The following is a 23993-nucleotide window of genomic DNA, read 5'->3' as shown; positions in this document are numbered from 1 at the left end:
TTATGGAAAATGTGTATATACCCTGTGCCTAGCTTGCTTGTTCTGTCAAATGTGTTTTCCTCAGAGATAAGTGCTTTGACAGTCACACTTGCAAATGAAGCCTGTGTTGACCATCCAGTGACCAGTAATAAAATAAAGCTCCTTAGGATTAAAGATGTGGAAGTCACGGAAAGGCTAAAGACTCATTTGGATGAACACCGCTCTTTATTTTATATATTTATTTTATTTGCTCTGCTACTTAAGGAAGTACTGATTCTAATGGGCCATTAAGTGAGTTATCTAGTTTGACTCCATTCCTTTCTTTATAGACCTTAAACCAAAGAGTGAAGTAGCTCAAGAGGAAAGTTGGTATAAATAGGAAGTGGGGCAGAAATCCAAACCAGGAAGCAAAAATAAGTAGAGCAAGCATTAGGACCAAAGAGAAGTTAGTGCCGAAGGATGAACAAGGAGGCAGGAGCAAAGAAGGAGTGAATTTAAAAATAAAATAAAAACAAAATCATACACCAGAACTGAGGCTGCCCAGCCAAGCTCAGCTGAACAAAGAGGTTATCTTTCCTCCTGGTAAGGAGGAGTCAATGGTCAGCCAGGATGGAATGTGTGCAGAGTCTGTCCCTGCTGGTGTTTCATTATAAAGCTACTATGAACAGTTTAAAGGTTCACCCTAAAGAGCAGCTGCATGCAGTTCTAAGACTACTGAAAATTATTCTTCCCTGCACAGTATGGATGTGTTATTTTGGCCAGTTATTGCAAGAGTGTTTGAAAGAAAACCTCAGTGAAACCAGCAGGACAAACTTCACTTCTTCAGAGCCAGCCTAGGCACAAGGTGTATGCATGCGGGTGGTGGGAAAACAAGGGAGGGGTCTGCCATGGTTAGCTCCAGAATTTACTATTCTAGTTCTGACTATCCACAGAAACACTTCAGGTTGACCACAGAGGGTAACTGAGATTTGCAGTGCCATGCTGGAGAGTCTTCCAACTGGAGGTTCTTTCTTTTGCAGCAGCACCCTATGGTCCTTCTACAGCTTCCTTGGCCACTTAGGGTTGCCCCCAGTGTTGATTTGTTCTGTTTTTAAAAGAGTCAGGAAGTATAACTGAATGCTCAGTATTAAATCCAGTGCTTTTTATGTGTATTGTGGTGAGGAATATTGGGACGCAGGTAGCTGCGTTCCCCTTGCCTGCCCAGCTTCTCTGAGAATAGAACGCGCATTGCAGACTTCCAATCACCTTGTTGTATAATCATAATAACGACATATTTTACCTTGTCAAGTCCATGTGAAAAATACTGCTATAGCATTGGTTATTTTATTTCCTGGTCAGCTGTGGAGCATTACTTATATTGGCAAAATTAGGACTCAGAATACAGCCACTATTTAAATGAACTGCACAAGAATATTGTAACATGATTTAAATATGTTTCTATTTACTGCACCATGAGGTAAGGAGAATCCGGTTGATGCATGACATCAGTGACAGTTTACAGACTTTTTAATACAAGCTGATGTGAAAGGCTAATCCTTGAAACATTCCTCCTGTGGGTGATAATTTATCCTACATGCAACCTGGGCTTACAGAGCTGGCAAGCATGTCTTTTCTGTACAATTGGAAAGCACTGATGCACAGCTAACTGGTAATGCATTGTGCTCAGTTCTCTGCTCACCAGTGAATGATTTCCAGAAGCTGATTATTCTAGGATAAATGGTTTTCAAACAAAAAGTGTGTGCGGATTGCTGAACTGTGGTTTGCTTTTGCTGTTACAAATGGGCAGACCTCATTGATAGATTAGTCTGCTGTGGTGGACTTCGTTTTGTACATTCCACTGGCTACATCCTTTGATATATAACAATATAGTCTGTGTAAATGATGCATTTGGATCTGGCTGCGACACTTGAACTCAAGTTGAATAAGTTCATGGATTTAAATGGAGAGAGGTTCCCTGCGTGTAGAAGGGGGTCGCTTTTTGCTGTCCAAACAGCACCAACCCACACGGAGCTGTTCAAGGTCCAACAGTCTGTAGAAATAAGGGGTTGGACCCTGCCTCTTTATTCTAGCTCCAGCTTGCTTCACTTAATATTTTGTAAATTGGCTCCTTTTGTTTTGCAGTTGGTGATTTGGGGAGTTTGATTCCCCAGTGGGAAGAAAAGTCAACTTATGTAGCCTTGGGCAAACTGCACAGTCCCAAAGGACCCCTGGAAGAAAGGAAGTACTTCTGAGTATACCATGCCTAGGAAACCTTGGAAGGGGTCACCATAGGTCAGAATTGACTCAACAGCACTTCTTCTTCTTCTTCTTCTTCTTCTTCTTCTTCTTCTTCTTCTTCTTCTTCTTCTTCTTCTTCTTCTTCTTCTTCTTCTTCTTCTTCTTCTTCTTCTTCTTCTTCTTCTTCAATTTGGAGCCAATCCATTGTTTAGTGAAGCATTCTGTTCACACAGGAGCTAATCCTTTGACCCTGGGGAAAAGTATTCTCCCATGTGCATTCCCCAGTTACTGGTATACAGAATCATACTGCTTCTTATAATGGAAGTGGTATACAGCCATTATAATGACTCCTCCCTGGTGGCCTTTTGTTCTTTGGATTTGTCTAATTATCTTTTCATGCCCCCCCCCAACTTTTTGGTCATCACTTGGGGCAGCAAATCCCACAGGTGTGAAGAAGAGATGTAAATGTTCTGTGAAGATATGCTTCCTTTTATCTTCTCACAAACTCTGCTGTTTAGCTTCAGTGAGCAATCCTGGATTTTACTATTATCCAAAAAAACAAACAAACCCCAAAACTACTCCTTACTGACGTGCTCCACACTGTGCATACTTTTATGTAATGATATCGCAAGGACAGAGAGCCTTTGGACCTTCAGATATTAATCAATTACTACTTCCATGTTGCTGCATTATTGACCTGCCCAGCTAGTGATAATGGGTGTTGGAATTCAACAACTGGAAGTCCACGATTTCCTCATACCTGTTATATCATATTCCCCCTTTTTTGACTTTCCAAAAGTGCTGTTCGTTGCTCCATATGTACTCTTCTATGAGTAGACATCTGGATTCTGCCTGGTGTTTATATTCCCAATGTATTTTATCTGCTGCTTCTAAAAGGATTCCTTTTATACTCAGAAACGTAGGGTTTGAAACTTGAAATTCTTCATATGAGCAGCTCTGCTTTTCTAAAAGTATAGGCGAACTTCATCCTCAACAATTTATCAGTGTTTTGTGTGTTTTTTTCAGACAGAGCTCGGAACTATTAAAAAATGGCACCCTAGTTTTAGAAGGGATGAGCCAGCTCCTTTAAAAAGCATCTTCTCTAAATGGGAAAATTTATGTAAACAAAGCCAAAATTGCAGGTCAGATTTTCAAGTGCAAATGCAAAGGACAGACATTATGTTTAAAGTTGGGTGTATTCTGTTCCAAGTGGGAAGTTTGGCACATCCAACGTTTATGAGTCGTGGCATGTATTTTGATTTCAACAGTGGCTATAATGAGCGCATTTGTTATTAGTTATATTTGAATAGTATCTTTTTAACAAATCTTCTCAGTGTTTTTAACTGAAAGAGAAATGTACTCATATCAGATCATTTTATTTTAAAAATTATGCTTACTGTTACACCCAGGAGATTGCTTCATCTTTAGCCATTTCCTCTTTTTGGGGTTGCTTTTCTAATTCCCATTATGAAACCCTGAAGCCAAAAGGGTAGGCCCAAACAAATACGGGGTGTAGGCCTCAAGAGAAGGAAATACCTGCCCTGCGCTAGAAGTTGCTCTCATGGAAAGAAACGTAATACAGTGTATACAGAGATACATACAGTGAAGCCAATTAAAATAATTAGAGGCAAGAAGAATTAAAAGAAAGGTTAAGGATCTTTTATTTGTGACTTTCCACCACATGACAGGTCATAAAAGGATATAAACGTAGCCAAACGTAAGGCTGCAATTTCTACATTCAACTTGAAGCAGACAGTTCCAAACATTGCACAAAGATTGTTTCATCCTCATTACTGTGTGTGAAAATAAGAGGTTGGAAAGGTTACTCCTTTTCTACCATAACTCCCAGAATTGTGGTAGTCTGAAAAAGCAACAATTGCAAACTCTGGGAAATAAAACAGCCTTCTACTTATCTTACAAAAGGCAATAAAAAGAACAAATATATTTTTTTTCATAAGAAGACTGACTTCTAAAAGTTAGCATTCCAGTTGCAAAAACATATCTGGAGATCTGTTGTGGTTCTTTCAGATACTCATTATAAATTCTGTATTTTTAGCAAATAGTCATGATCCTTTAAGTCAAAAGAAAAACCTTTCGGAACAGTCAGGTGTTCCAAATAAATATGAATACAGACAAGCGTTGATTGCTGAAATTTACTTTGCCTTTACTTAAGTTAAAATAATAAAGTTTAGGATTCTTGGCCCAAGAGAAGAGGTGGGCAACCTGCAGCCCATGGGCCTCAGGGGTCTTTAGATACTTCCTGTGGCAGTCTGTGAAGCCAGGAACCACCACACACTGGCTGACATCCTGTTGTTTATATAGCATTTTACAACTTAGATGGCCTAGTGAATCCATGGAACTGACAGAGATGTTGACTTACTCAATCCCTATTGATAAAATACAGAAGAAAAGAACTATAGAAGAGAACTGCTGCCTCCAGAGGCTTCCAGGAACAGCAGTCCCACCCATCAAACTTTTTGGGATCAAGGGCACTTGGGAAGCAAGATGCCTATATGCTGCCTTATTCTCATCCCTGCTCAAGATATGACTGGGCTAAATGGACTCAGGATAACAATGAAAGATCCAGCAGCCTCACAAAAAGCAGGCAGGACACTGCTATTGATATGTCGACACTTGAATCTTTTATTATTCCCTCTAATGCCAGATCTTGTTTAACTGAGAAAAAAAATATGAATCTGTCAGATAGACATCTGGGGTGTCAATGCTTGAAAGGTCATGCTGACTTAGACTAAACAAATAAAGAGAATATTAGTAAGCTTGATGTGGCAGCATAAAAAGGCCATAATGTTCTTTTCTTTTACCAATCTATTGGTACAGAGGTTTCCGTCTCTCACTCAGACGTGGTTACAGCCTTACTACTCATATCCTGAACGTGAATCATCTACAGGTCATTATAAATAACCAGGCATCCACCCCCTGACTGATAAATTAATATCTTTTCTGTCCCATTTGGATACCACTGTTAAGACTGAGGTTACACCTGATGTGGCAATAATTGTTAACTTCATGTGGATGTATTTCAGTCTTTTATTATTAAGAAAGTGGTTAGGACTGGTAATCTTTACTCATGTTCTCTTTGTTGGTTGAAGCTTAATAGATGGAGGTGTATAGAACTTGGGAGGAAAATGCTTTTTTACTACAATTCCCATAATCCCTCAGCCAACATGGCCACTACCTAGGGGAATTCTGGTAGCTATAGGAAGGAAGAAAAATAACTTGTTTAATTTCTTGGGATTACTCACGTTTTAATAGGTTCATTGGAGATGAGTAGAACTATGGATGCAGAATTCAGTCTAGCAGGACTCCTTCAGATAGCAGCAGTCCTTTGAAGCCAGGGTAGATGTTCATTTAAACACTTCGCCATTCCGAAATTGTTATGATACCTTTGCTGCACAGGAAATCACTCCTATTTGTCTCATTGATTGCTGATTCATTTGTTCTCTTGCTCTCTCTGTGACTAATGTCTTTCAAAGGGTAAAGCAGCAATGCACCTGCTGGTGGCCTTCACCCCTTCCATGGAGATGTCAGGTCTTGGGTGCTGAGCATCTTTTTCTAGTTAAGTAGGTTTTTCGATCACTGTGATTGGTGGCAGTGATTTTTTGGACAGTTAAGACTCTCTCCCCACCGTTTGCTTTCACCAAAGGCTTCCCCAGAAATAAAAGAAACCTAAGGGAGCCTAGGAACCTTGGGGAAAAGAAGTAGGAAATTTTTAATTACCACAATACAGCCACTGACGATGACTTATGCAGCACAACTTTACATTACTGGATTTCAGCCCAATATAATTTATGAGTTGGGCTTATCTCGATGCTTGCTGGTAAGGATCAGTTGGACAGATGTAGATTTTTTGGACGCCTGATGTTACTAATGCATCACTGAGCTGCCTTTGACACTGCTCATCATCAAGTATTACTGCAAAAATTCTATAAGTTGACCAAGAATTATAAGCCAACTAAAGGAATGAATCTTTTTTGAAAACTGCAGGATTTTTTTTTTTAGCTTTCAAGGACAATGCCGCTAATAGAGGACTCAAAAGAATGGTGTACTGGCACGAAATGTCTTTGATGTTTCACATTATCAGTGAAAATGATATGGCATATTTTTTTAATTGTACTGTAGTGTTTCTAGCACAAAGAAAGAAAGAAAGAAATAAGCAAAGATAGGTTGTTGATCTGAAGTCATTCAGCTTCTACTTAAAAATTCCTAATTCTGGAACGTACGAGATTCCAGCTTGGAGAGAACCCTGGAGCAGCAAGTCTGTCTCCTATCTTCTTAGATTCAAGGGTAATTGGATAGGCCATATGTTAAGGTAGGGTCTGGAGAATTGCATTCCACCATTGTAGCCAGAAACTGGGAAGAACCTTGAAAAGTGGGGCAGCCTCATTTCTAGGCAGACAATATTTATGGAGATATATGGTGCCAGCTGATACTGCAAACACACACTCTGATGGAGAGGATGTGAGGGCCATGCCAAGGAAAGGGTAAAGCAATGACTTTCTGTCTTAGTCTTTTTCTATGAAGAAACTGTGCTAACTTGCATAATGAACTTGACAGATTAACAAAAAGTTTAGTATGAGCACCAAGAGCTAAATGACTGGCATATTTTTGTTTCATCAGAAAAAAAGGGTGCTCAGGATAAAGAACTTGTGATTAATAATTGTGACTGCACATGGCTGATCCCAGTTAGTACTGAAAATCTTGGTTTGCAGTTGGTTTGTACTTCAGGCAAAAGTATTTTCAGCAGCCAGAAGCTGATATGTACTGTATGTGCAAAGCCAAATCTTCGCTAGTAAATTTCTTAAAAGACATTCAGTTGTTCAGTTTTTCTAAGAAAATTCTTGTTTTGTCAGGAATGTGATTCCTAAAGAACTAAGTACATTTACCTCATGATCTGTCATCAATGGACACCACTGTAGTGATTAAAAAGTCTGTTAATTCCATTAGGAACTACATCACTGAGTTTATTCACCTTCTTCCTCTTTTTTTTTTAAATCCAATATTTTCTGTTGAAATGCAGAATACTTCTTTTAAGTATGTTTAAGTCTTTGGAGCCACCCTTCTTCACCATTATTGAGCTCCTGCAGGTTTTCTGGTTCTTCAATAACTTTGTAGAAAGTTCTTTATGTTGAAGCATAATAGTTTGTTCTACTAAATTTATAATAACTGCAGAGTCCTCCAATCTTCTTTCTTAGGCTTCTAAGACCTCTTCTTCATGTTCTAGAATTGCAACTTGCTGCATGAACACTGAAGAAGAACTCAAGGCCAGCAAAGAACTGCAAAAGAGAAATCAAGGAAGTCTAAGAGGCAAATTGTCACTCACTAATGATATGTTGGTTGCATTCTTGGATGCACACCCACTAAGAATGCAATCAGCAATTCATTAATGAGTGGCAATTTCCCACCTATACTTATACAGTTCCCTTTTGTTGTTGTTGTTTAGTCATTTAGTCATGTCTGACTCTTTGTGACCCCATGGACCAGAGCATACCAGGCCCTCCTGTCTTCCACTGCCTCCCAGAGTTTGGTCAAATTCATGTTGGTAGCTTCGATGACACTGTCCATCCATCTCATCCTCTGTTGTCCCCTTCTCCCTTTGTTGTTGTTTAGTCATTTAGTCATGTCTGACTCTTTGTGACCCCATGGACCAGAGCACGCCAGGCCCTCTTGTCTTCCACTGCCTGCCTGAGTTGGGTCAAATTCATGTTGGTAGCTTCAATTACATTGTCTAACCATCTCATCCTCTGTCGTCCCCTTCTCCTCTTGCCTTCACACTTTCCCAACATCAGGGTCTTTTCCAGGGAGTCTTTTCTTCTCATCAGATGGCCAAGGTATTGGAGCCTCAGCTTCAGCATCTGCCCTTCCAGTGAGCACTCAGGGTTGATTTCCTTTAGAATGGATAGGTTTGTTCTCTTTGCAGTCCAAGGGACTGTCAAGAGCCTCCTCCAGCACCACAATTCAAAAGCATCCATTCTTCAGCGGTCTGCTTTCTTTATGGTCCAGCTCTCACTTCCATACATCACGACAAGAAAAACCATAGCTTTGACTATGCGGACTTTTGTTGGCAAGGTGATGTCTCTGCTTCTAAAGATCCTGCCCAGGTTTGTCATTGCTTTCCTCGAAGAAGCAGGCGTCTTTTAATATTGAGATTGCTGTCACCATCTGCAGTGATCATGGAGCCCAAGAAGGTAAAATCTGTCACTGCCTCCATATCTTCCCCTTCTATTTGCCAGGAGGTGATGGGACCATGATCTTGGGGTTTTTTATGTTGAGCTTCAGACCATTTTTTGCACTCTCCTCTTTCATTAAGAGGTTTTTTAATTCCTCCTCACTTTCTGCCATCAGTTCCCTTATTTAGGCCTAAATTGGTAATAGAATTCCGGCATTCACCCTTTAAAAACATCCATAATGTTTATGTAAGTAGCACAAACAGTTCTAGTCACTTTACAGTGACCTTACCAAGGATGTCCCAAAAGGTGAACATAAGAAGAGCCCTGCTGGATCAGGCCAAGGCCCATCGAGTACAGCTTGCTGTATCTCACAGTGACCCCACCAGATGCCTCTGGGAGCACATGAGACAACTAGATACCTGTCTCCTGATACTCCTCCCCTGCATCTGGCATTTTGAACCTGGAGATTACACATACCCATCATGACTTGTAACCTGCAATGGACTTTTCCTCCAGGAATCTGTCCAATCTCCTTCTAAAGGCATCTAGGCCAGATGCCCTCACCACATCCTGTGGCAAGAAGTGAGAAATGTTTTGACTTACAGACTGCCTTGCAAATTTTGTATACTTAAAAATGTATGAAGCATGGTACAATGCTGAAAATACCGTTTGACAGATTGTATATTGTCCACATTTTTAGAACAACTAGATGAAAATAGGAATTACTGTGATGGATCTATGGGGTTTTGCTTAAAGCTTCCGTTGAGTTAGGACTTGGTCTCCTTCTTTTCTGTGACTCATAACATTTGTTCCATCATGATATTGGCTTAACACCTTGGGTGGATCCAGGTTGTTTTCTTCAATCACCTTCAGTTCAGCTTTCTAAACATCAAAACTCATGGTGGTGCATAGGCATAACAATGATTCATAAAGCTTGACATTTTTTTACTCCAAAAATTTCAAATGCAACATTTTCAGAATTGTTTTCATCTAGTACGATCTTTTAGTACTACTGTAGCAAGTATAAATTGGAACCCCGTTGAACCAGAGATTGCTAAGGAGTTGACTGGCCTTCCACATATTGAACCTTAGGGGTTACAACAGGCTGTACCTCCAGATAGAAAAATCAACCAGCTCATGGTTATGGTGCAGACTGAAGGTGTGACCATTGTTTTTGAAGCACTCACCTGCAAAGAAAGACATGTTATGAGTGGAAGCTCCCTTAAGATTAAGTATTTCCTGGAGCAGAAGTTTTTCTGAAGACTAATTGTGCAAATGTCTGCAGCTGAGACCTGGGTGGGATTCCAGCAGATCAGTGGTATAATAAGCTCAGAGTCAGGTCAGCTTTGGGACTATGAGGTTGATGGCAAATGATGTCTGCTGAGTTCCTTTTCTCATGACCCCTGCTGTGACTTTACTGTTGTGTTTGACCTTGGATTGTTTTGACTATGCTTTGTGCAATCTTCATGCCATTTGCTGTTTACAGCTGGACTACTAGATTATTAGTGGACAACAGTTTATTGCTGTTGGGATATCCCAGGAACAAAACAAAGCATATAACACAGAAATCGTTTACTACTGTGTTCTATTCAGACGGTTGGAAATACTCTGCTGATAGCATCCTAAATAGAAAAAATTAATCTTTGGTAAAATCTTTATTTTTGTCAGCACAATCCTTCCAAGCCAAGAAAGTTTCTAGAATATTCCTGTATTTTTTAATGTTTCTTTTACTACCAGTACAGCTAACAGAATATGATTTCAAATTTTCACAAAGTTTGACTAATAGATATTGTAATAAAAAAAAGAAAGCCATAATAAATAAAAGGTATTGGTAAAGTAAAGGTAAACGTTCCCCTTGACATTTAGTCCAGTCGTGTCTGACTCTAGGGCGCGGTGCTCATCACTGTCCCCAAGTCATAGAGCCAGCATTTTGTCTGTAGACAGTTTCCGTGGTCATGTGGCCAGCGCGACTAGACACAGAACACTGTTACCTTCCCACAGATGTAGTACCTATTTATCTACTCGCATTTTTACATGCTTTCGAACTGCTATGTTGGCAGGAGCTGGGACAAGCAACAGGAGCTCACTCCATCACGTGGATTCAATCTTACGACTGCTGGTCTTCTGACCTTGCAGCACAGAGGCTTCTGCGGTTTATCCTGCAGCATCACCATGTCCCCTAGGGGGAGGTATCGGTACAAGACAACAAAAAAGGAGGTATAGGTATACCAAATACAAATATATATATATATATATATATGGAGATTTATTGGAGAAATTATATATAACCCAGAAAGGCTGATGTGGTGGGAAATGGAATCATCAGAACTAGAGGTTAATATTGAAAAACATCTGTTTGGCCTAATTAAAAACATAAGTGAAATTAATAACCCTTTTTTAAAAACTATGTTAAATGTGTGGTATATATATAAAAAGAGTCTATGTCTGTCTCACTCTCCATTAGGACTAGGAACTGAAATAGAGAATTTTCTGACCAATATGAAAGTCTATTTAGAACTATTTAAAGAAAAAAATGATTAGATTAAAAAACGGTTGAAAAAAATGAGATCGAAAGAACAAATTAAACAGATTCTTCAAAATAAGAGTACATCACAGTTGAATTATATGCAATTAGAAAGATGGACAGATGAATGGGTAAAGAAATATAATAAAGCTAGGGAATATACAAAGTATGAACAGTTTGTATTATCATATGGAGATATTCAGATGACTGATTCCGTGAAGGGCATAGTGAGTAAAACATATAGATTCCTGCTAGATTTTGAAGAGGAAAGAAAAGAATAAATGGTGAAGAATGGATGAAGATGTAGAAAATTAGAGTTTTGTGATTTATGTCGGTGAGAATAAAAAGAAAACTTTTTCAAACTAGGCTTAAGATGGTATCTGACACCGATAAAATTGAATAAAATGAATGCTAGTTATCTGAATGTCTGTTGGAAATGTGATGAAGAAATTGGTACATACTTTCATATGTGGTGGGAATGCGAAAAAGTACAAAGATTTTGGAAACTAATCTTTAAAGAATTAAAGGATATATATGAAAAAGATATAGAATTTAATCTTGAGATATCTTTGTTGTTAATATTTGAAAATGTGGATTATGATATGAAAACTAGAGAGTTGGTTACCCATTTACAGTGGTGCCTCGCTTAACGGGTGCCCCGTTTAACGACGAATCTGTATAGCGATGAAGATTTTGCCATCGCTTGTTGCATCGCATTTCGATGGACCTGCCCCTACCACCCACCCACCCACCCCCACCCCGGCAAAGCGCCGCTTTCGGAAGCCTTCTGGGGCTTTTTTCAGCAGTGAAAATGCACCTCTGAAAGCACCGCTTTGCCGCGGGGGCTGTGCGGGGGGGTGGCGGGGGGTGCGGGCCTGTCCCTGCCACACCCCCACCCACCCCCACCCACCACCACCCACCACCACCCCGGCAAAGCGGGGTTTTCAGAGGCTTCCCCAGGGAATTTTCCCTGCCTATTTAGCTGCTGCGGAAGCTTCAAAGAGGCCCCGCGGATCAGCTGTAAGGCGGGGAGGGGGAGGGGCTGGAGCAGGGAAGCTGGCAAAATGGCCGCCTCCTGTGTTTTGGCCCGGATTCCTCGCTTACCGGGCAGCAAAAATGGCGGCCAGATGGAGGATTCCCTGCATAGCGGTGAGTTTTTCCCCAATAGGAACGCATTAAACGGAGTTTAATGCATTTCTATGGGTTTTTTTGTTTTGGAAAACGATGTTTCCGGATAGCGACGTTAATCCTGGAACGGATTAACGTCGCTATGCGAGGCACCACTGTATTAACAGCAGCTAGATTAATAATAGTTAGAAATTGGAAACCCGAATTTCAAAAGGAAGAATGGTATAATGAAATATAGAACATTGCTATAAACGATAAGTTAACTTGTAAGTTAAAGGTTAAGAAAGGAGAGATAAAAGTAATAATTTTTATGATATATGGGGCAGATTTCTTGAATATTTTCTAACAAAGAAAAGGGAAAGTTCTGAATCAGGAATCAATGCAGTTCTGGAGAAGAGGACAATAAAGGAAGAAGAAAAATAAAGACAATGGAAGAAGAGGAGACCAGGGTGGAGGGGAACACAGAGATTTGTATTTTGATTTATGTATTTTATCTTGTAGTTAGAATAAAAAGTTAAAAAAATTAAATAAAAGCTTGTATTTGTTATTAAAAAGAAAGAAAGAAATATTCTGATGACATCCATTGTTCCACCTACTGCAGGGAGTGAAAGAATCCAGTCTTTGCAGCTCCACTCATCAGCAGGACCGGTCACCCTCATTAGTGCATATGCACTACAACAGAAGAAAAAGACAAATTCTATGATGATCTATCAAAAAAATCCCAGAGAGAGACAGACACTGTTCATTTTTGGAGACTTTAATGCTAGAGTTGGTGCTGATCACAATTCTTGGCCCCCTTGTCTAGGCTGTTTTGGCATTGGGAAGATGAACAAAAATGGCCAACACTTGCTGGAGTTTTGCTGTTAATATGGTCTTTGTGTCAGCAACATGTTGTTTAATACAAAGCTTTGACACAGAGTCTCTTGGAGATATTCAAGATTGAAGCATTGGCATCAGCTCGATTTGATCCTCACTAGACACTGTAGCCTTCCTAGTATTATGATCGCACACAGTTATCAGGGTGCATATTGCGATACTGATCACTCCCTGGTGTGTAGCAGAGTAAAACTGTGAATAAAGAGATTGTATCACATGAAAAAGGAAGGAAGACCATGTATTGACATCAGCAAGACTCGCAATCAGAGAAAAGTGGAAGAATTTGCCCAAGCACTTGAGGATTTATTTATTTATTTATTTATTTATTTATTTATTTATTTATTTATTTATTTATTTATTTATTTTATTTTATTTTATTTTATTTTATTTTATTTTATTTTATTTATATCCCGCCTATCTAGTCAGCTCAGGACCACTCTAGGCGGCTAACAAACAAAGAATAATAAAAGTAAACATATATAAAACAGCATAAATAATAAAAACTTTGCAAAAGTAGAAAACAGTGGAAAGGGGAAGGAAAGGAACATCAGGAATTGTCTGGCAGGAAGGCCTGCTGGAACATCCATGTCTTCAATTGATTTTTGAAGATACCCAGCGAGGGAGCCCCGCCGAGAAGGCCCAATTTCTTGTCTTCTCCTTCCGGGCCTCCCTCGGCGTTAGGCTCCTCAGCCTCACCTCCTGGCTCTCACGAGTGACACGGGTAGATCTTGGTGGGAGTAGGCGTTCCACCAGATATCAAGGCCCTAAACCATTTAGGGCTTTATATGTAAGCATCAACACTTTGAAGTCGATGCAGAAATGGATGGGCAGCCAATGCAATGCAGCCAGAGTGGGTGAAATATGTTGGAATTTTTTCACTCCACTGAGTAATCTGGCCGCCGCATTCTGCACCACCTGTAGTTTTCACAGCAACCTCAAAGGCAGCCCCACATAGAGCGCATTACAGTGGTCTAATCTTGAGATTACGAGCGCATGTACCAAGGTAGTGAGCGCCCCCACATCAAGGTAGGACCGCAGCTGGGCTATCCGCCTAAGGTGATAAAAGGCGGTGCAGACCACCGCGCCACCTATGATTCCATGGTGAGCGCCGGGTCCAGATGGATCCCCAAGCTGCGGACCCCATCCTTGGCGGGCAGAGTCACCCCCCAAAAAGAGAGGGAGTTTCCCAAATCCCCAACTGTGGGGGTCCCAGCCTCAGCACCTCTGTCTTGTCCGGGTTCAGCCTCAGCCCGTTGCAGTACAGCCTCCAGGCAGCGCTGAAGGCACAGAACGGCATCTCCTGCAGTTGGCAAAAAGGAGATGTAGAGCTGGGTGTCATCCGCATACTGATGACACAGAGCTCCACACCCCCTGATGACCCCACCCAGCGGCCTCATATAGATGTTAAACAGCATTGGGGAGAAAATTGACCCCTGTGGAACCCCACAGTTGAGGCTCCACAGGGCCGAGACACTCTCCCCAAGCTGCACTCTCTGGGCGTGGTCCTCCAAGAAGGAACGGAGCCAGGCCAATGCCAGGCCACCTATTCCAGGCTCGGAGAGCCTCCCCAGGAGGATACCGTGGTAAATGGTATCAAAGGCCGCTGAGATATCGAGGAGGACCAACAGAGACACTTTGCCCCTGTTGGCCTCCCTCAGTAGGTCATCACACAGGGCGACCAATGCTGTTTCTGTACCGTGGCGTGGCCTGAAGCCCAACTGAAATGGATCCAGGGCATCTGTTTCGTCCAGGAGTGATTGAAGCTGATCGGCTACCACCCTCTCGACAACCTTGCTTAAGAAAGAAACGTTGGCGGCGGGTCTATAATTGCCAATTTCATCCGCCGCCAAGCTAGGTTTCTTCCTAATGGGCCTAATGAGTGTGTCCTTCAGGGCAGATGGAAATTATTTCCGTGGTCCATTCCGTTGTTAAAGGCCTGGCTGCTTTGATTAGCCAGGCCAGGCAAGGGTCCAAGGAGGAGGTGGTGGCACAGCAGCGGTCAATCGCCCTGGTCACAGAGTCAGGCGTGACCGGCTGAAAAGAGTCAAATATCACTGGGCAAGACGGAGCACTGTACATCTCAGCTCGACTCACTGTATTCAAAAAAGGAGAGAGGTCCCGTTGGATGGCCTCCACTTTTGATTTTAAAAATGCTGCAAATTGGTCCGGTGAAAAACTAGGGGGAGGCTTATCGCCCAGACCAACTCTGAATAGATCGCGTACTATACGGAATAACTCCGCCTGCTGATTGGACGCCTCGCTTATCCGGTTAGCGAAGTATGATTGACTGGCAGCCTTTACCTTAGCCAGGTAAAGGTTAGTAGCAACCTTGACAGCTATCCAGTTAAAATCCGTCGGGTCCTTTCTCCATTTGCACTCTAGCCATCTCCTGACCCGCTTCAGCACCCAGAGGTCCTGATTAAACCAGTGCGCCGGGCAGTCTATGCGGTGGAGAGGGCGTTTAGGAGCGATCGTGTCTACAGCCCTAGCCGTGGCGGCGAACCAGCCATCAATCAGAGCCTCAACAGGAGCGCCAGCCAGGTCAGCCGTAACACCTCTCATGGCTTCCTGGAATCCGGTCGGATCCAGTAGCCTTCGAGGACGGAACATCACAATGGGTCCCTGCTCCCTGTGAGGGGGGAGAGCCATTTTAAGGGTGCATTTTATTAGGTGGTGGTCCGACCATGACAAGGGTACCAACTCAAGGTCAGTCACCATCGGACCACTCTCCCTCCCATTAGTGGAAAAAACCAAGTCAAGTGTGTGGCCGCCCACGTGGGTGGAGCCGATGACATGTTGGGACATGTTCAAGAAGGCCATGGTCTCCAAGAACTCAAGAGATGGTCCGGAAGTCTCTGCCCCCGCATGCACGTTGAAATCCCCCAAAACCAAAAGCTTCGGGGAACCAACACTGCCGTGGAGACAAAGTCCACCAGCTCCGTTAGGGAAATGGCTGGGTCGTGGGGAACATGGTAGCCCAGCAAGATCCCAATACCATCCCTGGCCCCAATCGACATGTGGAGGGCCTCAAGACCCAGCTTTAGCACTGAGGAGCACCTAGCAACCTCCAAGCTGGATTTGTGGACGATGGCTACTCCCCCCCAACCCTCCAGTCTACCCTGGTGTTGGACAGCATAACCGGGCGGACAGATGAGTGCTGGGGGGACCCCCTTCTCCACCAATCCATGTTTCAGTTATGCAAGCCAGGTCTGCATCCTGCTCCGAGATGAGGTCATGAATTACTTGGGTTTTATTGGATACAGACCTGGCATTCAACAACACCACAATGGGAACAGTTCACGAACACTATTTACAACTCTGCCTTGTCCACATTTGGCAGGAAGACCAAAAGATGGCAGACTGGTTTGAAGTTCACTCAGAGGAGTTGATGACAGCCATCGAGAAAAAGAGGAGAACTCTAGCAGCATACAAAGCCTGTTCTAGTGAGTAGAACTTGCAGGTTCTTTGAGTTGCTCGTAGCAAAGTCCAACAGACTGCCAGGAGATGTTCTAACAATTAATGGCTTCAGCTCTGCTCTGAGATACAGATAGCAGTGGACACAGGCAACATCAAGGAAATGTATGACTGTATCAAGCAGGCTTTAGGCCCAATACAGAAGAAATCTGCTCCCTTGAAGTCTGCTACAGGTGTGATCATCCAGGACCGAGCATAGCAGATGGAACGCTTGGTGCAGCACTACTCTGAGCTATATTCCAGAGAGAATGTAGTAACCGAAGAGGCATTAAATAACATCAAGTGCCTGCCTGTCTTGCATGAGTTGGACAGCTAACCAACATTAGCAGAAATAAAAGCAGCCTTGGATTACCTTGCCTCCAGCAAGGCACCTGGGAAGGATAACATCCCTGTTGAAGTGCTGTAAAGAGACAATCACCACTCAGCTGTATGAAATCTTTTGTCTTTGCTGGAGGGAAGGTGGAGTACCACAGGACATGAAGGATGTCACCATCACCACATTGTACAATAACAAAGACAACAGGAGCAACTGCAATAACTACTGTGGCATCTCTCTTCTCAACATTGTAGGGAAGCTGCTTGCCCATGTTGTGCTGAAGAGCCTCCAGGTGCCCGCAGACAGAGTTTATCCAGAATCACAGTGTGGATTTTGAGCTAATAACTTCACCATTTACATGGTATTTTCCCTCCTACAGTTGCAGGAGAAATGCAGGGAACAACGACAGCCATTTTTGTGGCCTTCATAGATCTTACAAAGGCCTTTGATTTGGTTAGCAGGGATGGCCTTTTTAAAGTACTTCCCAAGATTGGATGTCCACCTCAACTCCATAATATAATCAGGTCTTTTCATGAGGAAATGAAGGGCACTGTCGTTTTTTATGTCTCCACATCAGATCCCTTTGACATCTCAAGCAGAATGAAACAGGGCTGTGTCCTCACCCAACTTTGTTTTGGATCTTTTTTGCTCTCATGCTGAAGCACGCTTTTGGAACTGCAACAGAAGGTGTCTCTCTCCAGACCAGACTAGATCAGACAGAAAGCTCTTTAATCTCTAGTTTGAGAGTGAAAACCAAAGTCCAGTTGAAATGCAAGCAGGACTTCCTCTTTGCCAATGATGCAGCTGTGTTGCCCATTCTGCTGAAGAGCTCCAGCAACTTATGAATCGTTTCAGTAAGGCCTGCCAAGATTTTGGGTTAACAATCAGCCTGAAGAAGACACAAGTCATGAGCCAGGGTGTGGACTCACCTCCCTCTATTACCATCACTACAGAATTGAAGGTTGTTCATGATTTTGTGTACCTTGGCTCAACGATCTCTGACACACACTCTTTAAATGTCGAGCTGGATAAACGCATTGGGAAAGCAGCTACCATGTTCTCTAGACTCCCAATGAGAGTATGGCTTAATAAGAAGCTGACGGCATATACTATACCAAGATCCAGGTCTATAGAGCCTGTGTCCTGAGTACACTCCTGTACTACAGTGAGTCCTGGACCCTTCGTGCATGGCAGGGGAGGAAGCTGAACATCTTCCATATGCGCTGTCTTCAACACATTTTTGGTATCACCTGGCACGACAAAGTTCCAAATAGAATAATTCTAGCATGAGCTGGAATTTTTAGCTTGTATACATTACTAAAACTGTGACGTTTACATTGGCTTAGGCACGTCATGAGAATGGCTGATGGTCGGATTCCAAAGGATCTCCTGTATGGAGAATTAGTGCAGGGAAATCACTCCAGAGGGAGACCACAGCTGCGATACAAGGATATCTGCAAGCGGGATCTGAAGGCCTTAGGAATGGACCTCAACAGATGGGAAACTTTGACATCTGAGCGTTCAGCTTGGAGGCAGGCGGTGCATCATGGCCTCTCCCAATGAGAAGAGACACTTGTTCATCAGGCCAAGGCAAAGAGGCAGTCCCAAAACCAGCAAAATCAGGGAGCTGGACAGGGGACAGATTGTATTTGTTTTCAGTGTGGAAGGGATTGTCACTCTCGAGTTGGCCTTCTGAGCCACACTAGATCTTCTGAAGATCTTAATGTCCTGAAAGGCTCATAAGAGCCAGTAGTCCCTTGGATAGCCAGTGCTCAACCCATTCAGGACTTTAAGGGTTAAACCAACACTGTAATCGGTACGGGCTTTTCAGAATCAGGTGCATGTGATTCTGATACCGCACATCAGTTAGTAACCTAGCTGCTGCATGTTGAACCTATTGAAGATCTCAGACCCTCTCCAAGGGTAGACCCACACAGAGTAGATTTCAGTACTTAAGATGGGATATACTGTAACTAAGGTAAAGATGTGCTTATTACTAGTTGGGAACCTATCGTTGGAAGTGAATCTTTCGTTGCATAGACTTCTTGTATATATGCTGTTGACACCCTCCCATCTCTTAGAAAGTAATAAATATTGAACTATGTTGGGTATAATATTCGTCAGTTCTTCAAAGTGCTTAAAAGAGGATTGAGTGGCAGTATGTGAAGCACTTCTATGCCAACAGTAGCAGGACATTCTGAACAGTCTGTAGAGACTCTCATTGTAAATATTAACACCTTCAATATGAGGAGCGATTTTCCACAGCAGCCTTACTCCAAATGTGCCAGGAATATTAGCCCCTGATATCTTGCAAATAGAGCAATACAAATTTGCATGTTATTTAGACTCATGTTATTTCGTGGTAATATTATTTCATGTTCTATTCATGATGGTATCCATTTTCATTTGACTCTTTAATTATATATTCCAGGAATAGACGTGTTCTCATAATTACTTCCACATAATTAAACTACCTGTTCCGTGATTTATATTGCATGTAGCAACTTTTTTACTGCTATTCTAGAAATACAATGAATTCAATAGCTTTGACCTAAAGCTACAAGACTGTAGTGCTGTTATGTACTGAAGTCTCATGGAGCTATGTTGGATCGAGTTGAAACATAATTTTTCAATTTATTACTACAGGCTATGAAAATAATACCTAGGATATAGTTTTCATATTTGTATTAGAAATGAGAAATGGAGAGATTTATTGATTTCTCTCTCTTAAGCATTTCATCCAACAATGTGTTCTTTCTCACAATTGCTTTATTTATGAGAAAGACCCATTGCATATGGTAGGTATGTTCTTATGGAAGCAACCAGAAGATCAAACATCCATATGATGTATACGTGTACATACTTGTGAACATATTAAGGTGTCAGGTATTAGTCACAGATCCCACTGTCTGCTACAAACAGGCCTTACATCAGAAATCTTCAGATTTCTTTGGCCGGAACCCTGTTGCACAGCTCTATATGTGCAACATGAATGACATCAGCAGCAGCATGTTGCCGCTGATTAAAATCTTCCTTTGGCAATTTTGGGGTGCATGTGACTCTTACACAATGTGACAAGTCACATGCAATATGAAATTGTTATAAGAAGCTGTCGTTATTTGCCTGTGTGGATAATGTCATTTCCATTGTGCATATGGAGATGTGTAACAGAATTTCAGCAAAAGACAAAATATGGCTTTGGATGTGAGAAGATGAGAATATCCAAACCCCTTCTTTGTCATAAAGTCAGAGTTATATAGAGTTATGGCCTCTATTTTCAGTTCTAGCCAATAAATATTTTCATTTTCTTTTTTTTAAATTAAATTTATTATATCAATAAGTAGTAACTTCAACTAATTCATGTAATTCTTGGAAGAGTAATGGAATAAAGAATATAACATAACTGATATGATGAATAGAGGTATGTAAATGAGACATTGATAGAATAGCAGTAGAGGCTAGTCCATGAGTATGACAAGTTCAAAGTTTCTCCAGTAAGACTAGTAAAAGGTAAAGGTTCCCCTTGACAATTTTTGTCCAGTCGTGTTCGACTCTAGGGGGCGGTGCTCATCCCCGTTTCCAAGCCATAGAGCCAGCGTTTTTGTCCGAAGACAATCTTCCGTGGTCACATATCCTGCCTGTTTTGTTCTTACCACTCCAGGGGCTGCATTGGATGTCAGCTACCTGCCTAGCCAATCTCTGTCTTGTTTGTAGAATTCAGAAGATAAATTAATTCTACAATATACCAAAAATACACATGATGATTCTAGAAGAACCAGCAGGATTACACTCCCCCTGTCAGTCTCCCTTAGGTGATCATCTTAAAGAACCACCAGTACTCCCATGATGTGGCCCGAACCTTGATTGAAACAGGTCTAGAACAGTGGTTCCCAACTTGGGTTCCCAGGTGTTATTGGACTACAATTCCGAGAAATTCTGGCCAGCACAGCTAGAAGTTGAGGTGTCTAGAAGTTTTAGTCCACGTACATCTATATACCCAAAGTTGGGAACCATTAATCTAAATTCTTCATCTCATACAAGAACACTGCAGCTAATCAGATACCACCTCTCTATTAGCTTGTCCAGAAATGGGATGTTAGTCTATAGCTGCTTAATTAATCCATCGCCATTTTGGGTTTCTTAGGAATGGGTCTTATTATGGTTTCTTTTAAGAAATGCATCGTAATCTCCTTGGCAGATTTTAATAGCCAAGATGGGCAAAGATCTAAAGAAGAGAGGGCAGCTTTAGAATGTGAAAATACCTTCTCTCCATATTCAAGGCATCACCAATTGAAACTGATCCAATAAACCTTGACTAGGCAGTGCGCTGGACATCTCAATTTGATCTATTGGTCACAAAGAGTAGTCCAGGTCTCTACTGTGCTAAAGACTTGATTTAGCACAATAGAGATTAAAAACTGTACATTAATTTGTTACACTAGGCTTTTAACAAAAATCTAAAACTTGGCAATCCTACTTCCTTTATTATGTTTTCTCTTACTACATGTTTTACTAATGTTTGCTTGAGAATGAAATGAAAATTGCACAACATACTGATTTTTAGATAATATGGAAAGGTGTGTTGATGAACCAGACTGCCCTGCGGGATCAACTTTGCTGTATTTCAAAGCATACAGTATAATCTCTAATTCTGCTGATGCAGCGATACATTTCTTCTTTAAGGGCCCAAACATCTGTGCCAAGCAATGAAAGTGAATCCTGAAAAGAATAAGGCTGATTGCATTTCTTTGAGGTTGGATTCAAATGTATTGCATAATGTAATTTTTTTTAAAAAAATCTTGTACACGAGAGCTCTCCATATGTAAGCAAAATGGCAAACAAAATACTTCCACGTACACACATCCACTCTCCCAAACCTGAACACAGGTTTACAGAGGGTTCATCCAGATCAAGCATTTTCCCCTCCTCTCATTGTGCTCTATGTGCCTCATGCAGTTTTACAGAGAGATAGATTTTACAAAAAACAGTAATGAGATTGCTTTAAGCTGGATAGAGGGAAACCAGCCCTCAAGGAAAGACCCATTTATTATTGCAGTGGCCCATTCTGTTGTTATTGGCCTGACTGCTTTGATTAGCCAGGCCGGGCAAGGGTCCAAGGAGGAGGTGGTGGCTCGACAGCGGTCAAGCACTCTGGCCACAGAATCAGGCGTGACAGGCTGAAAGGAGTCAAGAATCACCGGGCAAGGCGGAGCACTGGACATCTCTGCTCGACTCACTGTGTTCAAAAAAGGAGAGAGGTCCCGTTGGATGGCCTCCACTTTAGATTTAAAAAAGGCTGCAAACTGGTCAGGTGAAAAACTAGGGGGAGGCCTATCATCCAGACCAGTTCCGGATAGGTCATGTACTATATGGAATAACTCCGCCTGCTGGTTGGACACTTCACTTTTTATTAAAACATGTTAATGCACTTCTGGAGTTAAACTGTGCCTCAGTATGTCATATAGTGCAAAGAAACCTGGTGAGTCCTAGTGAGTTCTGGAGAGATGTTAGCAGTTAAAATGGAATAGAAAAATTATTTCATGGACACATTTCTTGCAGTCATTCATTACTTTGAGGCATCCAAGGTACCTATCCTAAAGGAAATTTAAGAACGGCACAAACCTTTTTAAACAGGTTCAGGAATTGAATGAATACGCTGATAAAAACAGTAGGAGAAAGTTTTATTCTTTTTGTATGAAATACACACCAAAGATAGAGAACATAACTAGACTTGCAGAGTTAAAAAGATTAATGTTTATTAGGGTTGTTGCACATACAAGGCCCCCAAATTTAGAAGGCACCAAAATCTACTGGTAAGAGTTAGGAAGCTACTGGTAAGAGGAAAAGAAATAGCAAAACCTCTTTGACCTATTCAACTTCCTTTTGTTTGAAAGCATTAATTTTTTTCTGTTCTGGGGGATACCACATTGTCTTCCTTTTTCTTTGGGTGTAGTCATGCACATGTGTCAGAGTTATTTTATTTTATGAAACTCCTGCTGGTCAGCCTGTACCAGACATGGTCAGTTTTATAACAATTATGGCCATTGTTTTCTAAGGCCTATTTTTAGGATCACTATTTCAGCCCCTGCAGCCGGGATCCTTTCAAAATAATTCTTTTTCAAGATAAGCAAGAATAGAAATTTCAGTTTATTTGAACTGTTTTAAATCTGGAATTATTTGGGATCAAATAATTTCTGAATGTGTGGAAATGGTTTTGCTTTTTAAAAATTGTAACGTGAAAACCCTTTGTCCAAATGTCTCCATATTTGGCACAGAGCAAGAGACTATCTGCTACACCTGTGCAAGATTTGCTGCTGATTTGAAGTCCAATTTCACAGTTATCCTTTTTTTTATTTGGGCTGCTTCCATTTTTAGAATTGCCTTGTAGAATGTTCATTAGCTGAGCTGCACAACATAGTTGCATTCTTGTGAAGGCATAAATGATATAATACATGACTCAGACAGAGAGACAGCAGTTGCTTATGGCCTCCTTGCAATTTCATAATGAAGACAAGAACACTCTATTGTCAGTTTCTGTAGACCAAGAAATAGCTAGTTAAATCTACACTTCTCAGAGTTCAAGCATTTTCTGTTTCACACATTTGAGGAATATGATATAGTTTAATGTTCCATTTTTGACTAAAAATAGTAGATATGATCCTTTTACACACCGAAAGCTGGACAAAAAGGTATAACTTCCATTTTTCCTTACCCTAAAACACCACAGAATTCCATTAAATATTACAGTGATATCACAGCAAATGTCAAGTATAGAAATATGATTAGTTAATTAAGTAGTTACAAGATCATTAACAGTTTGTCTTCATTAAGCTTCCATCTTCTTCCTGGGAGAATGTTGTGTGAATTAGGCTGCAATCCTATATCCACTTCCTCGGCATAAACCCCACTGAGCTTGCTATGAGAGACATATGTTTAGGATTGCATTTTTGAAGCCTGAGAGGCCCTTTGGTCAAAACAGAATGTAGAAAATGACTGCCTTTTTTTGGGCAGTATTTATTGAAGCCGATGCCCTTGAATTCAACAGACGTATTTGATATCTGACATCAATAGGGATCCATAAGCTCACACCATTATTATGTCATAGTTTTCTACCTGGTATATTACAGAACCGGTTGTGCTGGTGGCATAAAATATTCTGACAACCAAAGAACTTTGAATATAAATATTGGGTATAGTTTCTTCAGGAAAAACATAGAACTTAAATAGCATTAACTCATATTTTTGTTTCTTATCAAGTGTCAGACATTCTTGAGGATTTGGCAGGATTCCG

Source organism: Pogona vitticeps, chromosome 2 (genome assembly GCF_051106095.1).
Source record: "Pogona vitticeps strain Pit_001003342236 chromosome 2, PviZW2.1, whole genome shotgun sequence".
NCBI lineage: Eukaryota > Metazoa > Chordata > Lepidosauria > Squamata > Agamidae > Pogona > Pogona vitticeps.
This window is presented reverse-complemented; position numbering follows the sequence as displayed.